We start from the raw sequence: 11,798 nt of genomic DNA on the forward strand, positions 1-11,798 counted from the left end.
CTTTGAATGTTAAAGGTAAAGAGTTATTCTTCCATTAGCACTTTCATATTCCATTCATCAAAAAGTACAAGCCCTTGTAATGTTGAAAAGTGCCAGAAATAGAACAAAACACAGATTTCAACATCAAGAAACAGATGCTTAGTGGTGCTGGGAACAGAAATGAGTGAATGAAAAGACTAAATGAATGAGTAAATGACTTCAGTAAGATGTTTAGGTAAAATGGTGAGAGAAATGACAAAACTTTAAACTCATTAATTCTCTTCCTAACCAGCTCCTGCTATACAGAGTGACCAATTATAGTTATTTCCCAGCTCTAAATAGATGATTAATTACATTTTAGCCTGCCTGTGAAGCTATTATACCATTATAGATTCCTCTGGTATATCACAGTCATGCTCTTTAGCTAGCAAGCGCATTTTCTAGTTGTGTTAGGTCTGGTAGGCCTAAAGTGTTATTCAAAAATAAGGCCATAGAGTAAATATAACACTGAATTGTAGAACACAACATAACATTCTCCACCATTTCCATTCTTATACCTCTATTCCAGCAATTCTATGACATGACAAATGATTCGAATAGGCATGTCAAATTCTTCCATAGAGACTTACACATCACCCTTTTAACTTTCATTATTTGAAATGATTCTTTTTATGAAACTTTTAAAACCTAGCGGGGCAAAGTGTCCCATCAAGCATTACTGGGGCCAGCTGGGAGGTGCTGCTGTTAGTAATTCACAAACTGTATTAAGAACAAAAACACGACAGCTCTAATTATTATAAATGGGTCATTAAATCCCTTTCAATTGCAGTGTGAAATACAATCTCCGAATAGAATAGCAAGCATCTCCTGGAAAATAAAACAACTCTTCTTTCTCTGAAGGTAGAAAAAAAAAAAACCATTCTGATCTGAATGTGATAGAAGGTGAAATGCATTTTTCTAATGAATGCTAGTGTTATTAAGACAGTAATAGCTGCTAATGGGGAGAGGTCTGGGATGAAAGAGTAGTATTTATAGAAAAGGTAATCTGCAAAAAGGAAAGGCAGCCTTGGATTGTCATATTTCAGACCTAGATTTTGCAACATTAATGCTCTTGTGGGAAAGGATGAATAAGGTGACCTTAGAGATATTTCCAGTAACTTTCTGAAAGTCACTCCTTGGAGAGAAGGGTTGCTCTTATACATTGCCAAGGGAGCTGGTGGAAGTCCCTTTCCTGAGTCACTTGAGAAGACATGACACTGTGCATACACATCAGACCTTTCAAAACAACAAAGGAAAGACAGTGCAAAAGGAAAACAGCCCAAAGGAAAGAGCTGAAGATATAGCAAGCAGTAATAATTCCCCAAATGCCATAATAGACATCTTTCTGTCAGCTATTCTGTTCCAAGCTTCAAGAGCTAGACTAGGAAAAGACATTGAACAAAAAGAACAGAAAGAATGTGCACTAGGGGTGAGATAAAAAGTCAAAGCTGCTGTTTTAGTACACAACTTACACAGCATACCCAGGACAACATAGTTAATGTGGACTAAGGAATCAGTTCTACATTAGTTCACATGAGCCAATGGCACACAACGCCATTAAATAGTCCTTTTTTTTTCTGTATTAGGGAACATCTGAGATGAAAATTGAAACCTCCTGCTCTGTAACAGCTAGGTAAAAAAATTATCAAATTGAATTGTAAATACCTGTGATAGGTAAAAAGCAAAAGCTTGTACCAAGGCCTTTTTGACTGCAGGCAGTAATGTTAGCAAGCCATTTTCATGTGCCATGTAACTGACATTAAATAATTTCCTTGGATTTACATGGTCCCATAAAAAAAAAAGGGGGGGGGGGGGGGGGGGGGGGGGGTGCTTATTCTTCCTCTTCTGGACAGTTTGCCTCCCTTAGCAGAGACAGAACAGAAACAGAAAAGCCATAGATAATTCAGAGTAAGAGACATAGTAAAATGTCCCCTGTGCCTCTTAGTGGAGGCCTGATGCAGCACTAACTTCAAATTCCTAATTCTGTTTTTATGTATGCCTTTGTAGTTACTGTCTGTATGTATGCTTATGCCTGTTGTCAGTGATGGTGAAAGAAAGCAGTAGCCTTGCAACATACATGTGATGTCAGATAAAGGATCTCATATGTGACATGCAGCTCCCTTGTTCAGTTCTCCCTTCTTGAGAAAAGCCAAAGGCTTTCACCATTTGCGTTGCACTAATCTCAGTCAACATCAGAAGCAATAAAATGTGAATTAGGGGACCTGCCATCAAAACATGTAGCAAAAACAGTAGTTGAATCATCCCTAGTTTATCTTCTCTCCCACCAGAGATAATCATAAGTAATAAATCCACAAGCAAGTCCACATCCATTCACCTTTTAGAAGGGCCAAGGGAGAAATTGGTCTGCACACTAAATAAATAAGGGACTTCATGAGAACTACCATGACAGCAGGTCAGTCAGCACTACTGAAGCATAATGCACAGTTGAACATCAATGTGAAGCAAGTTTTTATGGCCTTGGAATGAAAATTATGTCTGGTGTCAGCAAGTCCAGCTCCCCTATATTCAGAAATTCAATGTATCATGCACTCATTAGACAAATCAGATGGATTCTTCCCCACATCTCCTTATGAAAACCTCTCATTCCTCTAACTTTCTTCTAATTTCCAACCTAAATGTTGGTCACTGTATAGATATTTGCTCGCTTGCCAACATTGTTGCATATTAATATCTCAGGAGGATAAACACCTGAGTGGTAAAAGAGCTATTTAAGCTAAAAGACAATCTCACCTCCAGACAGACAGTGCTTTACTTGTCTGAACCAAGCTCTTTCTGTCTCCCCAGTTAAGAAAGATTCTCCATGCCCATGAACATTCAAATAATGCCTCTCTGCAAGTTTCAGATTGAGTTTGTTTGCATTCAGCATAAAGATAGCAACATTTCAGTGCTCTCAAATAATTCCCTGTATCTATTAGACTGTCTCAGCAGATATATCCTGAGAGTTATGTACCCTTTAGTACCCTTTTCACAGTTTTGCTACCTTGGCATTTCATTGTCAACCTGCAAACAACCAGGTTTTCTTCCTCTGTCATATTCAGATGATGAACTCTGTCACGTTTCTGGAGTTTCTGTCTTCAGTCCCACATGACCAGGGTATTTTTCTGATATTATTTGCTTTTATTTGTCACATTTTTATTTGTCACATTTCTAAGACCCACTATATTTATAATAGACCCATATTCCTTTGCACAGAGAATGGATCTTTTCTGTCACTAGATTAATATTATTCTCATACTCTCAATTTTATCCCAAGTTACTGATGAAAATATAAATACAAATAGTCTCAAAACTTATCCTTGAGAAACAGTTAGTTAGACCTATTGGTGCTGGTATTTCACTGTCCTCACAACCAACTAGTCACTTCTCTAAGAGCTGTTTTAGTACTACACTTGTCTCCATTTCTCCAGTTACACTAATTTCCCTTGAAGAAGGGCAGAAAATAACATCTAGTTATTGAAGAAGGGAATTGATAACATCTAGTGCTTTCCCAGAAGATACTGGGTAACCTAATACTATCCAAACCTTAAGTCCAACTTACCTTCTACCCCACTTCTCATTTTAATCATCTTTTCCTTTTAAATTTATTTTAGAACTTGATGTTCTATGATTAAAACAAGCTTCTCTTATTCTTTTTCTTCCTTATTGCTGATCTTCAGATACATTAAATTTTTTTCACAATATCTTGTGAAGAAATAGAATTACGACACTGACCTGTGAGTGAGAAACATGATGCCTGTGTTTCTCATTGAAAGAGAGCTTAACAATATGTTAGGGAATTCAGTTGTTCAAATGACTAACAGGTACAGTACACAGCAGATGAATAAAATGTAGAGGATTGGAAAAAATAAGGTTTTGTTTTGTTTTGTTTGTTTTGGTTTGGTTTTGTTTTATTGTTTGTTTGTTTGTTTTCCATATTCAGTCTGGTTTCTAACGAAAACAAAGCTGAATCCACTGTGTTGGGTGGGTGACTAATCATCTGCCTACCTGCCTGCCTGTCTAGAAAGCTTTTGGATGAGGAAGACATTACCAGTCACTGCAACTGGGCTTCACTCTTACTAAATGTTAGAGAATCCACTCCCTCTTTTGAATTCACAGGAAAACAGGCTTTATTGTTCGTGAAACTAGTTATTTTGAGAAGGGATTGAGTTACAGTGCCATCATATTGCTGTGAGCGAGGTTACACTAAAAGATGCACTGAAACACCTCATTTTAGTGGAGAATAGTGTTTTTCAGCTAAATCTAAATCTGCTCCTGAGTGTCTTTGAGCTATGAGCTCATACTTCAGTGCCATGAAGGACATCAGAAAAAGTCAGGCTGGCAATTATTTCCAGGTGAATAATTTATTTAACAAATTTAGATACTTCCCCTTCATGAATTGTACTTTTTGAGTACAGGAGAACACTGTTTTCTTTAATTCATTATATAAAAATTCAGGTGAATATTTTTTGCAAATAATTTCTAATGTGAAAAATGAGGACATTATTTCAACAGTCCAATGATCACAGCAACCACAATTATCTCATGATCACCAGGTAACATTCCTTCTTTCTTTGTTGTATACTTCACTTGTTTTATTCCAACTCTGCAAAGAGCAGAGATCTCTTGTTTTATCTTCATGCACGGTTTAACACAATGGAGCTAAGCACTCTACATCTCACTGTAATATGAATAATAATTCAGGCTGTGATCTGTGTTGTCAACACACATCAATCTCAGCTATTATACAGCTCCTCTACAACACGCAGCAATGCACCTTACCGTATCCTAATAACACCTCCATTAGATACAAGAATTCTAAAATCCCCACTTATTGCTGTGGAAGAAAGGGCCATATATAGAGTGCTTACTTTTTAGCATCTGCTGTAATGCTTAAAAAGAACAGTGTTTCCAGCCACCTAACTTAGATAACCAAATCAGTGTGCGTCTACAGAAAGAATTAAATACCTTAGAAAGCTGGTTCAGTGTCAGCTATGGCATCCGTGTCTCTCTAGTGAGGCTGTTGGGCTGCTGCACATTGTCGTTTGTTCCCAACTGTGAGTTCAGCTGTGGGATGAGGATATGGAAATGTTCATTCCTCATGAAAAATACTCCTGTCTCCTCCTTCCCACCCTACTCCACAGATTTTTAATACAGATAATGCAGAGGCACAAACAAACTAAAAGGACATAATAGGAAAACAGAACAAAGACAGAAATCCATTAAGAAGCTTCATTTTACTGCACACTTTGTTGTACATTTCACTACATCTAGTATGTATGCTGTGGCAGAGATAGTACTTGTAACTTGTAAAGGCACACAAGTGCTTCTTGAGGCAAACTTGAAGTTTTGGGGAAGAATTACAGACCAGAACTCCACAGGAACATCCTCTGAAATATTCCCCAGTGTCAGCCCTGGACATGACTGGAAGCAGAATCCCAATGCCTGACTGAAAGAAGCTGTGGGAAGAAAGGTAGAGATTTATCACTATCTATAGAAAATCCTGGAAGGGCTGGTACCACCAAAACCAGAACAAACTCAACCTTAGACAACATCAGGAGGTCTTAGTCTAGAGATTGGTCAAAGCAACAGGCAGAGAAAAGACACAGCTGGATGTCATAAACCTTCATTCTGAAGAGCAAATGTAAAAACAAACCCTCTCTAACAAGATCCAGCATAAAATTATATACAAGTTAGCAAGCAAGCAGCAGAGATCAGACTCATGTGTTGTTATTTTATTTTACTTTTTTTTTTGTTTGGTTGTTTTTTGTTTTGTTTTGTGGCAAGGTTTTGGTAGCAGGGGGCTGGCCTCTGTGAGCAGAACCCAGATGCTGCCCCATGTCAGAGAAGAGGCAGCTCCAGCTGGCTCCAAAGGGACCTGCTGCTGGCCAGAGCCGAGCTAGTGAGCAAAGTTTTTTGGGCCTCTGGGACAGCAGATTTAAGAAAAGGAAAAACTGGCTGCACAACAGCAGCTGGAATAGAGGAGTGAGAACCAGCCCTGCAGCCCCCAAGGTGAGTGCAGCAGGAGGGCAGGAGGTGCTCCAGGCACACAGCAGCAGTTCCCCTGTGGCCTGTGGAGAGGCCCATGGTGGAGCAGGCTGTCCCCCTGCAGCCCATGGGTCCCACATGGAGCAGATCTCCATGCTGCAGCCCCCCCATGGATGGAGGAGCCCCCGGTGGAGCAGTTGGATGTGGCCTGGAGGAGGCTGCGGCCCATGGAGAGCCCCCGCAGGAGCAGGCCCTGGGCTGGAGCTGCAGCCCGTGGAGAGGAGCCCACGCAGGAGCAGGGGGTCTGGGGGGAGCTGCCACCCACCCGTGGGGGACCCGTGCTGGAGCAGTTTGCTCCTGGAGGATGGACCCCGTGGTATGGACCCATGTGGGAGCAGTTCCTGAAGAGCTGCTGCCTGTGGGCAGTCCATGCTATGAAGGAGCAGTGGGGACAAAGCGTTAGGGACTGGCCACAGCCCCCATTCCTGTTCCCCTGTGCCACTGGGGAGGAAAACATAGAAGAGGGTGGATGGGGGGAAGGTGTTCTTAGTTTGCTTTTAGTTTCTCACTGCTCTGATCTGCTAGTATCTGGCAAGAAATTACATTAATCTCCCTTATGCTGAGTCTGTTTTGTCCATGATGGTAATTGTTGAGTGAGCTTCCTGTCCTTATCTCAACCCAGAAGTTGTTTTTTTTTCATCGTATTTTCTCCCCGTCATTTTCAGGAGGGGGAGTGAGAGAGTGGATGTGGTGGTGCTTAGCTGCCCCTCAGTGTTCAACCACCACAACTCAACAAATACAGAGTCCTTTAAAGAGCAGTCAGAAAGACTGACAATAAAGCCTGTGGTTAAATACATAGGAGTTTTTGTGCTAATGCTTTAAATTTAACAAATACTCCAGGAAAACTACAATGCGTCTTTTAAATGCAGATTTTGAGTAAAAAGAAACTTGGGGAAGATGTCATCCGTGTAGCAATATGGCAGTATGCTCATTCACTAGAAGGTCTGCAAAATCAAACACAAAAAGGGAATTATCACAGCGGAAGAAAATTCAAGATTTTTACACAGTAAATGTGTTGAACTCAACTCCCACAAATAGTAGTATTAATCTTTCTGAAGCTCCAGCAGTGCCTCTGGAAAGATGTAAGAAGCTGTTAATGAAACACTCCCCCTGGCCTTCCTGCTGCATAAGCAGGGGAACATATGTCCAAAGCCTTGCTGGTTTGTCCAGATATTCTTAAATCTGTTCCTCTCTCTTGCACTTTTAAGCAGCAGAGTAGATAGGACAGTATTACTTCTTGCTAGCAAGAACATCCATAATTCTGAATGTACCAAATGAAGGCTCCAAATTGTACAATTTACTAACATTTATCTGCTTTTCAGTGTGGAATAAAACACTCTACTTTTTTTTCCTGCAGGAATAGTCATTGTGTTAGTTGGTCCTGGCAGCTCCAGTCAGAAACAGCTATGTGGCTCTGTTCTATCCCATGTAATTTCAAGAACTATCAACAAAGTGCTGCTCCTTGCTTTTGTCATGGTTTTGGCAGGGAAAAAGTTAAGTTTCTACATAGAGGCTTGTATGACGCTGTGGTTTGGATTTATTGGTGATAACACACCGATGTTTTAGTTGTTGCAGAGCAGTACTCACCCAGACCAAGGACTTTCTGGCTTCTGCTGCCCTGCCAGCAACAGCTGGGGGTGTGCAAGAAGCTGAGAGGGAACAGAAGGACAGCTGATCCACCTGGGGAGAGTGAGTGAGTGTCTGGGTGGTGCTGAGCTGCATGCTGGGGCTACACCATAATGGCTTTGTATGGGCAAAGTGACACCACTAGCTGCAGCTGGACAGCCCAAATGTCCTGCCACCTGGCACAGAGAAGGGCATGCAGAGATTTGAGAACTGACTTACAGAATGGGGACAGAGGCACTTTTACCTTACCCACAGGCAGACTGTGGTTGCAATCAATTACAGACAATAATGAGCTCTTCCCTCCACTTCATGTGAGCTGGTGTCCCTGTCAAAAGCTGCATGCACTGCTAACAGCTAAATAAAGTACTTTGGAGAGCCTAAAGGCGTGGTTGTTGCTATATGAGTCTAAAGACTCATGTCATGGGTATCTCCTCCTTGCATGATGAAAAGCAAGTTTGGGGTAGTCTCAGCAACCTCAGCCCTCCTTCTTCCTAGCTTTCCATCCATTCATCTGACTGGAAGTCAAAGTCCCCTTGAGTTCTGCACACCAGCTTGGGGGCCCACCTGTGGACAGGCAGATTGCATGGGTGTAAAACCCACCTCCCATTGATCTAGAGATCTAGATGTGTGGTTTTATTTATTTATGTGTGTGTGCATGTGAACAGGGGCTTGGTAAGAGAAAATGCACAAGCTCTACTTCCAGTTAACACTGTCCTAGTTCACTAGAGGCGAACTTTACATGAGGTGTCTTCATCCTTTTGCATGTAATAAATATTCAAACCACATGTCTTTAGGGCACTTGGCTAAGGTGTTTAACATTTGAGCACACATCATTGAAAAGGCAGGTTGGTACTTTAGTACTAACTCATCTCTATTTTTAGTCTTAACACAGCTATAACATCCCCAGAAACCTGACCACCCTGCTGTGATTAAATATCATACTTCTACGGTGAACTGCTGCCTAGATTTTAGAGTAGGTACATTTATTTTAAATCTCAGATCATCGTAGTAAACCCTTATTTTCAGTCTAGGCTATTAAAACAGAAGAGTCATCCTTCTTTTTCATATTTAACCATGCAAAGGAATAGCTAATGGTGATTTACATTTTTATTGGAATTAGTGGAAGGACTTATATAAAGATAATTGGGAGTTTTCATGCCTGTCACATCACTGCAAGTTGCTGGGACAGTGAGAAAAAGTAATTCTGAAGTGCTAAAATATTGTGAGACGGCAATGGGAAGTCTTTTCAAGATTTAAGACCTAAAATAGCCGTATACAATGGACAGGTGATGAGCACTGGAAGTGGAATGGGCACCAGAAAAATACACTCATGGCCCTACCTGAAGCAGTTTTATTTTTGAATATCTGTATAAATGTTTTAAGTATTAAAGTATTTGTTATTTGAATTATAGTAATTCATAGAAATCTCTGCACAGCAAGACATGGTCTGGTCAGAAAGAATAGCATCCAAATCATAGAATCATAGAACTATAGAATCATGGAATCATAGAACATCCAAGTTGGAAGTGACCCACAAGGATCATGGAGTCCAACTCCTGGGTCCCTAAAGGACCACCCCCCAAAAAATAAAATAAAATAAAAAAATCAAATCATGTGTCTGAGAGTGTTGTCCAAACACTTCTTGAACTCTGGCAGGCTTGATGCTGTGACCACTTCCCTGGGAAACGTGTTCCAGTGCCCAACCACCCTCTTGGTGAAAAACCTTTTCCTGATAACCAGCCTGAACGTCCCCTGTCACAGCTTTAAGCCATTCCCCCAGGTCCTATCATAAATAGGCAAGACAGAACATTTTGACAGAAAGTATTATTAGATATGTTTTACAGGTGGGGAAAACAAAACAAGGGAAGGCGCTGGATGGGACTGACTTCCAGACTGAGGCTGTTAAGCTGCGGTGTTAATGTGCAGGTAAATAACTTGTCTTGATTTGGAGCCAAATTCTACCATTAGGGTTTCATTTGTTGTTTTATATTTTGAAACCTGGTGTTTGCCACATTAAAAAGTGCATATTAAATAATATACAGATCATCTCCAGGTTCATATGCCCCACCATGTTCTGGCTGTTGTCTAGCAATCAGAAGTCTCCTATTGATCCTGCACCATATCAGCTAATCCAGCACAGAAATCTTGATGCTGTAGGCTGCTCCAGGCAGGTGAGCAAATCGTTCTCTAAGTGGCTCATTTATTTTGTGAATAAGGTTCAGCTGCCAAATTGTAGCCTCTGGAGTCACTCTGATGCTGTGGGTTATCCTGCTGCTGCTCCAGAACAGTGCAGGTTGCCCACAAGTCAGATTTGGTACAGCACGTGTTCCTTATCCTGGTCCATGCTGGTAACAGTCTGCCCATGCTCTTATCCCACAGTAATTTAACCAAACCTGCCATGGAGGAATTTTACCCAAGACAAAATGTAAGGAATTACGAGGATGTACACACAGTAATCACAGTTCCAATCAGTTGCAATAATTTATTATGCAGTGCTAAGTTTGAGTCCAGCATTTCATTCTCATCCTCCCCACCTCCTCTGAAATTATGAAGTTGTCCAGCCCAAAGGGCTGAATCTCCTGAGCCTCTGTGGTGAGTCTGGCCCTATCAGCTCCCAAGTTTGGCAGAAATCTGACAAAATGGCAGGCTCTGGGAAAAAGCTGTGTGGAGAGGAGATTCATACTGCAGCCCATCACATCAGAGACCAGCTATGCAGTAAGCTGCGACTGGTGTGCTTTCTGCTACCAATGGACTGAAAACTGAGCACACAGCTGGTGTGTGTTATTATAGCCTATTACAGCCAAAAGCTTTTCCTCTTCTCTTCCATCTCATCCTCTTGTTTGTGTCATCCACCTTTTATGTCTCATCCATCTAGAAAAAGGCATCTCAGGGTAGGCACTACCATTTACTTCATATTTGTACAATTGCCATGAGCACAGATGAGATGTCTGAACACCAACTCTCTTTATATTTCAGTTATTACTGGTGGCTCCTCCAGGCACTGTCCAACCACAAGCATCTATATATTAATGCATCCCAAGCAAAGTTTTAGGGCAGGAAAAAGGCATTTAATCACCAGTTCTTCTCCCTTTTTGTAATTGCTCTGCCTAATCTGCTCTCAACTGCTCTGAAACTTATAAAATACAAGGTGGCTCCAGTGCTGGAGGGAGCATGACCTGTGCAAAGGGAACCCCCTGCATTCCTTGCTCTACTGCAGATGTTCAGGTCAAGCATATGACCCAGAAATCTTAGGGGGAATTGGGAGACCAAAAACAATCTAAAAAGTAATAAAAGCCTTTGATTTCTATTCAGCTGAAAGATAGCAGTCTGAAAAATACCGTCCCAGTCATTTCTGCTTTGCAGAAGCTTTTCCCCTAGTGTGTCTGCATTAAAAGCAAATGGTTGGTAATGATTTGTGTGCATGCAACACTTCTAAGTAATTAAAACAAACCTCTGCCTGCTGCAGAATGCGAATATGCCAGCAAACTAACCCAACCAGGCCAACTTCGTCTAGGCTCAGTAAATTCACTGCAGATTAATATCCCCTTGGAATGGCCATTTAAAAGGCAACAGTTCTAGGAAGCCAGCTGGCCATCCTCTTCTTTCAAGACAAGTAACTCTCCTGCTGAGACAGCACTGTGTGCTGCCTACCCCAGCCTGAGTGCTTGAAGCATGTGGCATACTATCATACTAGAATTTTTATACATCAATTATTATTTGCAAGGGAAATGGGAATAATGTCATGAGTTGATGTGGCAGCGCAAGTTCTTACATCACTCTTCAACCTCTTTATCTCTGAAAAGATGAAACTTGAAAGTCCTCTGCACTGAAACAGACATTGGCATAGTTGAGAGATCACTTAAAATGATCAGAATGCAAAACTTAGGATTTTTCATCTTGGTGAAAGGAACCCACTGCTACCACAAGGGATTTTATCACTTCATCTGGGACCAGGTATAGTTTGAGATGGTGAAGGCAAACCTGGAAGGCAATGGCAGATGTTTTGTTTGACAAAACAAAAGACAAACCACTAAGATTAACAACTGCCCTGGGAGAGGGTAACGGCTGATCTCATAACATCTGTTTGCAGTGTTCCAGCCATAGCCTGG

Source organism: Aythya fuligula, chromosome 2 (assembly GCF_009819795.1).
Source record: "Aythya fuligula isolate bAytFul2 chromosome 2, bAytFul2.pri, whole genome shotgun sequence".
NCBI classification, from domain to species: Eukaryota; Metazoa; Chordata; class Aves; order Anseriformes; family Anatidae; genus Aythya; species Aythya fuligula.